This window comes from Cupressus sempervirens, chromosome 8, assembly GCF_028749045.1.
Source record: "Cupressus sempervirens isolate cs-2001-9-10 chromosome 8, ASM2874904v1, whole genome shotgun sequence".
NCBI classification, from domain to species: Eukaryota; Viridiplantae; Streptophyta; class Pinopsida; order Cupressales; family Cupressaceae; genus Cupressus; species Cupressus sempervirens.
This window is the reverse complement of record NC_143125.1, coordinates 736,638,496-736,647,367: the sequence shown is the minus strand read 5'-3', so window position 1 is coordinate 736,647,367 and position 8,872 is coordinate 736,638,496.

Here is an 8,872-nt window from a genome sequence, read left to right as displayed (position 1 = left end):
TCATAATAAAATACAAGTAAAACTGATATGTATATTTGCAACTTACTTTTCTATTTAGAACCCTCTTCTTCTCAATGGTTTATAAGATCTAGTGACTAATGTATCAAATCCTTTTTTATGCTACTTGAATCTCTAATCTATAGTAGTACTACCTTCTCAAACTTCTAGTCCATCCCTCTCATAAATTCACAATAGAAAAAACCTTCTTCAACAATGATACTTGCACCAGCAATAACATTAAATTTTTCCTTGTAGGTCCTTAAGTAGGTATCTTTAGCCTCTTTTGATCCTTGATCTAACTAGGGTTTCATAATTTTATGAATTTAACTCTTGACCTATATCAATTATCTAAAATCACCTTTATTCCTTTCTTTTTATTTTTATTTTTTTTATTCGCCTTCAATCTACCTATTTATCATGAACAATCAAATTGCATTTCCTCTTGAATCTTACAATCTCAATTCCTTAATTTGGACAAATATCTTTTCTATTTTTATGTGGAGCCTAATTAGACTTGGAGACTAATTTCTTCTACATTTAGTGTAATTCTTCCTCTAGATTATTCTGATGATGGCTTTGAATGTTCTCTATTCCCCAAAAAAATTAAGCCACAAGCATATGAAGTGGATGTAATATATACAAACCTATACATTTAGGATAAAGAATAAGAAAGATATTGCAAACAAAGTAGTAAATGAACATAGTCATAGAGTGATGATTGTTCAAGAAGTGTAGATTAGAAGAGTGGGGATTTAAAAATTCAAAGAATTATACCCCGATGGTCTAGATTTTGCCAAATCCTATCAAGTTTATAATGATTTTACTAACCACTTTCACCATGAATTTTCTGATTTCACCTTCTAGGAAGGCCTCTTATTCAATGGTAATTAGTTGTGTTTCCCTAGGGAATCCATCAAAGAAAATTTAATCTTAGAAAATCATAATTGTGCTTTAAGTGGTCATTTTGTTGTGCATAAAACCATTTACCTAGTTCAAAAGTTTTATTGCTGGCCTACTTTAAGAAAAGATGTAAAGAGGTATGTTGAATGATGCATGGTTCATCAAAAGGATAAGGGAGTTACCACTAATATAGGTCTCTACCAAAAATTTCCTATTCCCCAAAGACCTTGGGAATATCTAAGCATGGATTTTGTGGTGTGGCTTCCAAAGACAAAACAAGGTTTTGATAGTGTAATTGTCATTTTTGATAGGTTCAGTAAAATGATTCAATTTGTCTCACAAAAAACCACTCATGATGCATGTTCCACTAAAAATTTTATCTTTAAGGAAGTAGTAAGGATACATAGACTTCCTCTCAACATTGTGTCTGATAGAGACACTAAGTTTATGAGTCATTTTTGCAAGACTCTTCTTACCATCCTTGGATAGATGTGCAAAAAGAAGTTTTTAATAGGAGTTTTGGAAACCTCTTGAGATGCTTGACCAAGGAGTATAGTCAAATTTTGGATCACATTATTGCTCAAGTAGAGTATTCCTACAATGATACTATAAACAATGCTACTAGGAAAATTCCTTTTGAAGTAGTCTATGGAGTGCATCCTAGAGGCATTCTTGAACTAAGAGATTTGAAGGTAGGTGAAGAGGTTGAGGAGTAGCTAAAGACTTTTCTCTTTACCTGAAGTAAATTCATGACATCATAAAACATACATTAGAGCATAATACAAAAAATATGAAGGAATGGGCTGATGCAAGGAAACAAGATGTAAAATTTAAAGTTGTTGACTATCTCATGGTTCACCTTAACAAGCATTGGTTATCCATAGGGGATTCTAACAATTTACAGATGAGGAAGGTGGGCCCATTAAATTTTATTGCCAAGTATGGAGTCAATGCATATAAATTTGACTTACTAGAAGATATGGGTTTATCCACTACTTTTAATGTTGCATACTTGGTAGATTGTAAGGGTCCTATTCAGACTCCCATTCGAGGAGGGGATCCATATTTTCAAGACCTTGTAGCTACCTCACCAAAGCCATTTGCATGCAGTTGGCAAGCACAGAAGATCTTGAGCTCTATAGTGGATAAGGTGACTAGAAAAAAAACCTACATGAAGTACCTTGTGAAATGGATTGGAAATATAAATATTGAAACCACTTGGGTTGCAGAAGTGGACTTCAAGAACCATTGGTTTTATCATTCTTTTATTCCCTCTAACATTCCTAGAAGGACTTTTAGCACATTTGGGGTGCATGGTGCAGGAGCACCTAGGATTTAGGTTGTCTAGGTTGGAACAAGAAAGTAATATTATTTGAGAGACTTAGGAGTAGTCCTATCTTGGTGTTTAGGTCATTAGGAATGTGTGGAAGCAATGTAGTGCATACTAGACAACTTGTTCTCAAAACATTGTGTTGTCAGAATACTGTCATCTAGGACAATTATGAAAAAAAGTTGTCCTAGAAACCTAGTTCATAGTAGGAGGGTAGCTAGTAGTGTAAATTGCCTACTCATGGTCTAAATAACTTCCATGATTAATTTGGAGTAAAGGTGATTAGTTTCATAACGTTAAAGTGTCAAAATGCCAAAATTGTCAATTTTGCAAAATTTGCAAAATGACAATTATACAAATTTTACTTGTCCAAGAAGTTGAAAAAATGTTTGTAGAGGAAAAATAGGATGTCAAGGAAAAAAATTTATTCCAATTCATTGAAAATGATTTGATAAAGCCCACCATATCAAATTGGAGAGGTTGGAAGTTGTAGAGACTACAGATGCTAGTTGATTAAAAAATCTAAATGTTGACAAATTAGTTAGAAAAGGATGGATTTGATGAAAATGGTGTTCAACTAGTCTGTTGTCTTTTATACTAAGTTTTTGCATTCTTAGACTTTACTTCTTCTATTGGTTTTAGACTTTTAGAGTTCTTTTTGGTTCTTTCAATAATTGTTTTTGTGAACTATCTGCTCACTAGCCAGAACTGGGCAAACATCACAAAAATGATGTCTACCAACATCTCGCATGCTTGGAAACTTCTAAAACCTTGAGAAATGTTAGTAGAACCATTGTAAATTTTAGTAGCAAGGATGGAGCAGGAAAAGAAATGCTATGATTTTTCCTTGGAAGTCCTAGGCAAGATGGGCAATTCTTAGCTAGAAATTGAAACAAGGAAGGTTGATAAGTTGCAAGGGTAAGCCATTTTGAAGGAGTTTGTGTATTGCATGGTGAGAGAATAGGGGTAAGGTGCTATATCTACAAGAAAAATGATCCAATTCATAGATGAGTGAGTCAAGTTTAGTTTCCTCTTGACTAACAAGAAATGTTGCAAAACCCTAGCAATCCCTTGAAATTTGGGTTAGAGCATTTAGTGAACTCTAGAAGACCAAGACCTCAAAATTTTGAAAAATTATTTGAAAAGGGTATCCAAAACTAATATGAGTTAGGAGCCCTATTAAGGAAAAATTGGAGTAAATCAAGTTTTAGTCTAATAGGAGGGCTAATTAAGGGCTATCAAGACTAGAAGAGATTTTAGAGAGAATGAATGAGAGTTATTGAATGAAATTTGAAGGATGGATGAAATCATACTAAATACACCCTTGAAAGAGTCTCCAACCCTTGCAAGGAAAGATAAATCATAGGGATGCCTAAAAGAAGTTGTATGCAAGTAAAAGAAGCTTTATATTGGTAGTTTGATCTATTTGCAAATTATCTCCTAGTAATTAAAGATAAAAAAATTTGTAGATAGATAATATTCAAGGATTTTATAGCACCTCACTAAATATTAAACTATTCTTGTCATGGGGTTTTGGGGGAGGCACCCCTCACAGCGTCCTAGGTCAAAGCAATCTAGATACTAGGAAATGTAGTACAAGATTTGTCTTTACTATTGGTGTCACAATAATGATATGGGTTTCTTAGTTACATAAGGTGAATAATTTATCCCCTACATAGACAAAGTATTTTGTTGCAACAAAGGTAGCCTAGGAGATGATATGGTTTCAATTCTTCATGGAAGAGTTCAAAAAATGTTAAATGTATAATTATTTGTTCACAAATAGCCAAAGTGAAATTTATCTTGCAAAGTATTATAGTCTACATTCCTAGATAGAACACATATCATTGTTGAACCATTTTATTCAATTAGTTTTAGATGATAGATAATTAAATATGAAAAAGATACATCTAGATAATAATCCAATAGGTATGTTTACAAAGGAAGTAACAAGGGATAAGCTAAACTCATCTTCACCTTCACTTGGTCTTTTCAACTAAATATAATAAAATGAACAACTTAGTCTAGAGTGGTTTAGCAATGCTATAATCAGTCTACAAGTGGAAGGTTATTGTTGTGGAGTCGGATCATTCTCCAAGTAGGATACTTTTGTAATGTGGAGCCTAATAAGATTTTAAAGTTAACTTATCCTTACTTTATTCAAAAAAATTTCCATTGGTAATTTTTCTATGGTGGTTTAGGGGTGGTGACCCTAAGACAAGGTCAAAGGTATTACCCCTTGTAGGGTCCTCATATAGATTTTAGGGTTAGGGAAGAGATTAAACTTATTGCAGCCCTAATTTTGTAAGAAAAAAATGCTTTTATTTAAGATCACTTAGGATGAGGGATTTCATAATAGATGATGAGATTATAGCTTCTTGAAATGGTGTTGAGTTATAAGGGATTATATATTATAATCAAGTTGTAATCATTGGATAATAAGAATATTGAACTCTCTCTTTGGTTGACATACCCTAGGAATTGCATGACCCACATTAAATCTTTGTGTCTTGTGTTTTCTTCAGTGCAATTTATTATTTTTTGATATTGGTTATATTTTGTGAAATCATTATTTCTTCCTCATTAATCCTACTATTTTATCACTTGGTATAGGAGTTACACATGATAATGCATCATTTCAAATATTTATTTTCTTCCTAGGTAAGAATGGATAAACTTTATTTAAGCTTGGTAGTTATGTTTTTATTTAGTGTTTTTCTCACTTAGTTAAACTTTGATTTCTCAATGACATTTTTTCTCAGAGTACATTAAATTGTTTATTATATACTATTCTTGGTGCAACTATATCATATTTAAATTTTTGTCTTATCTTAGCTTAGGAAATATATTATGCATTAGTAATTTAGTGTTCACTAACCAATAATTTCTTCCTCCATGACTATTTTTTTACACTAATGATAACATAAGAGTGTTTCTAGGAATAACATTCCCCCTCTTTGGAATTAGTGGACAAAAAATTATGTACAATTGCTCAAAAACATGCTTAGTGAAAATTGTCTATCTTCCCCTACAACCATACTTGCTTCGTTGGTATAATATGTGTTTTGAAAAAAAAACCACAACCCTTTTTGTAAATTTCAATTTTAATCCTTATATGCCTTGACTTACTATATATACACATATTAGAAACAATCCAAAAATGCAAGATCTAATATCAATTACAACTCTTTATTCATAAAATAACTAATTACAAGTAATATGTCAGGCCGTAAGGCCTTCTTGGTTATGACCAAATACAAAAAGAGTAATAATTTTGAAAGATTGTCAAGATCTTATCAAAACCCTAGGTTTTCCACATCTACACTCTAGTAGAAACCTCGAAGGAAGATCTAAACTTGTTCTCACATGCCCACTAAGAAATCTCTTGGTTTTCCAAGCCTAAGCTACTAGTTCTTCTAATAGGTCTCTCCTCTTCTTCATCCTCTTCTCTAACTTGAATGATTCTTAATTAAGACTCTAAAAGACCCCTTGCTTATACCCAAGTAGGGAAAAGGTCATTCTAGTATGATACATATTAAATAAACCTTTTCATCAAATACATGGTTAAGGCACAAGTCAACATTTTAAAAAAGTTCAATACATACAACCAATTTAAATACCATGGTCAGCTCACACTAAACATAGAACACAGAAAACCTAAGAAAAGAAAGAACCAAGATATGATTGAGCATCAAATAACTACTTCTAAATGTCAGAAAATATTAGGTTCACTTGACACATGAAGGAATACTTGGCTAACATAGGAACTAGATTAACACTACTTGGTTAACATTGAAACTTCATTAACACTACTTAATTAACACTGATAGAATGAACAAAAAAGAGTAGGATTACAAGGAAACCTAGGATACTCCTACATTAGACTCCTAGGGTACAAAGAAAAGTGTGTCCCACACTTTGTTCCTTCATAAGAACCATGCTTCCACTTCATCTTCAACCAAGACTTGAAATTGATACAGAGAAAAGAATAAGTCTACAAGCTACCCACACCTATGGCATCCATTAAAACACTAGAATCATCTATATCACCACTAACAAATTTGTATGAAACTTATCACCACATTCCATCTTAGAAATAAGAGCATCAAAGTTCACATCCGCAACACCAACAGGTAGATCCAAAACCAAATCCAAATCAGCAACAATATGAAATCCCTCTCCAACACATGCCAAATTCCCAACACCAACAATCTTGTTGCTTACAACAAGACGGTCAGCAACATGTAAATATCCACCCAAGAAACCTAAATATCCATGACTAAGTGCTCAAAAATTTCATGTCAAATCCATCCAACTAATCATGAAAATAAATCTCCATCCCAGCATCAACAAGGTTAGAAACCTCTTCACAAACAACCACAAGTTCCTCTACAGGTTTCACAATAGACTTAACAAAATGATCAACAATACCAACCACTTCCTTGATCTTTCCATGTTGTCTTCATTGTCAAAAAAGTCTTCTAACTAGCTAGATGACTCTCTTCTAAATGGGTAAACTCCAACTCTAGTATCATACAACTTGCTTCTTTTGTTTCTCAACTCTTTTAGAAAAGGAAGCATCCAAAACAACATATAGCTGAGAAATCTTCTAATTAATCCACATCTCTCCTATATAATAGATATTTTAATTTAACCTAGGGTTCAATACTCTCGAAAGAATCTTCCAAGATTTTCATAAACCCTTTGCAAAAATTCTTTCCCACACACCTTGTGACAAGCCTAAATTGTTTTAGAGTTAGATCACAACTTGCTACATTGCATGAACAACTTAGAACAAATCACAAGTCTAGGAAAAGATTTACAACATAGATCACACAAACTCTATGCAATCATGTTAAAAAAAGATCAACTTTCGATCTTTGCAACCATTGATCCATCTACAATTGTAGGTCAGATCACAATCCACTACTCCACACCAAGAATCGCAAACCAAGACTCTTGAACAAAAGGATCCTTAACACAATGACCATAGGATCAAGTTCTTCTCATATCAACTTCACACAATTGAAGGTCCTAGTCCAAACAACCTCAAATTTTGTGACATTTCTACATAACCAAGAAAACTGTCACTCTAATACCATGTAATGCAATGCAAGGAAGGAGAATCCTTTAAAGTTTTACCCCATGCCCTATCAAATAACCACACAACAAAAATAATACAAAAATGAAAAATGTGATACCAGTTGTAACTCTTTATTCATGAAATAACTGATTACATGCAATGTTTTAGGTTGTAAGGCCTTCTAATTATGACCAAATACAAAGAAAGTAATAGTTCTACAAGATCCTCAATATCCAATTCAAATGATATCTAGTCTAGATCCCCACTCTAGTAGAAACCTCCAAGGAAGATCTAAACTTGTGCTTGCAAGCCCACCTAGCAATCTCCTAGTTTTCCAAGCCTTAGCTAGTAGCCCTTCTAAAAGTCTACTCCTCTACTTCATCATCTTGTCCAAGCTAGATGATTCTTACTTAAGACTCCACAAGACCCCCTACTCATACCCAACTATGCCATAGGTCATCCTGGTATGATACAAATTAAGTGAACCATTACATTTACAATAGAAATTAAATACATATAACCAAATTAAATTTCAAGGTTGGCTCACACTAGAAACTAAGCATAGATAACTTAGGAAAAACCAAAACCAAGACATGACTGGTCATTAGAAAACTAGTTCCTTGTATCAAAAAATATCAAGTTCACTCAACACATGAAAATACACCTTCTTAACACTAAAACTCAGTTAACACTACTTGGTTAATGCTAGAACTTGGTTAGCACTGCTACAATGAACAAAAATGAATAGGATTACAAGGCAACTGAAGATGCTCCTTCATCAATCATATGCTCTATAATTTATAGCCCTAATATTGCAATAAATTTTAAATCTTTCTTGATATGTCATTGTATTACCTCAAGATGAGGTGGTAACAATTCATGCATTTCATTGATTTCCTCTCTAGTTCTAGCTTCTTCAATTAATAATGCATGTTGCACCTCTGTGTATTTTCTACCTTTGAATAATGAGCGATATATGATCCTAGGTTAGTGTTTAGACTATCTACATAGAATTTCATGTCTTCTTTAATTAATGTTTCTTACTATTGATGTCCTCTGTAAGTTAGGGAATATGAGATAATTTATTGAATAATAAAATAACATTTTAAAGAATAGTCTTCAATTCAATGACCAAAGTAGATAATTTCACTCATTATAAGGAAAGAGCTTGTGCAATTGTCTCTAAAAAATTATTCTCAAAGTTATTTTTAGACCTTTTCATCAACTTTGTTTGGGCATCGACATTATTCTCATATCTAAAAGTTATTCTCATAGTAATATCCTTTATGAAACTTCATATTTGAAATTTCCATTTTATGAAAACTAATAAATTAAAATCTTATAGCTCTAATATTAAATTGATAAATATATATAACTTCAATATATGACATGGTAAACAATCAATGAATGGGAATTTGGTTATAAAACTCTTAAAACCATATATAAATTCTCATTTTCTAATAAATAGAGCATATCATCAATAATTTTTAGAATGGTAGCTGAAATAGGATATAGTTTACATTTTCGTAGTGATTTATAGCTTTATGTTGGGTTAGACT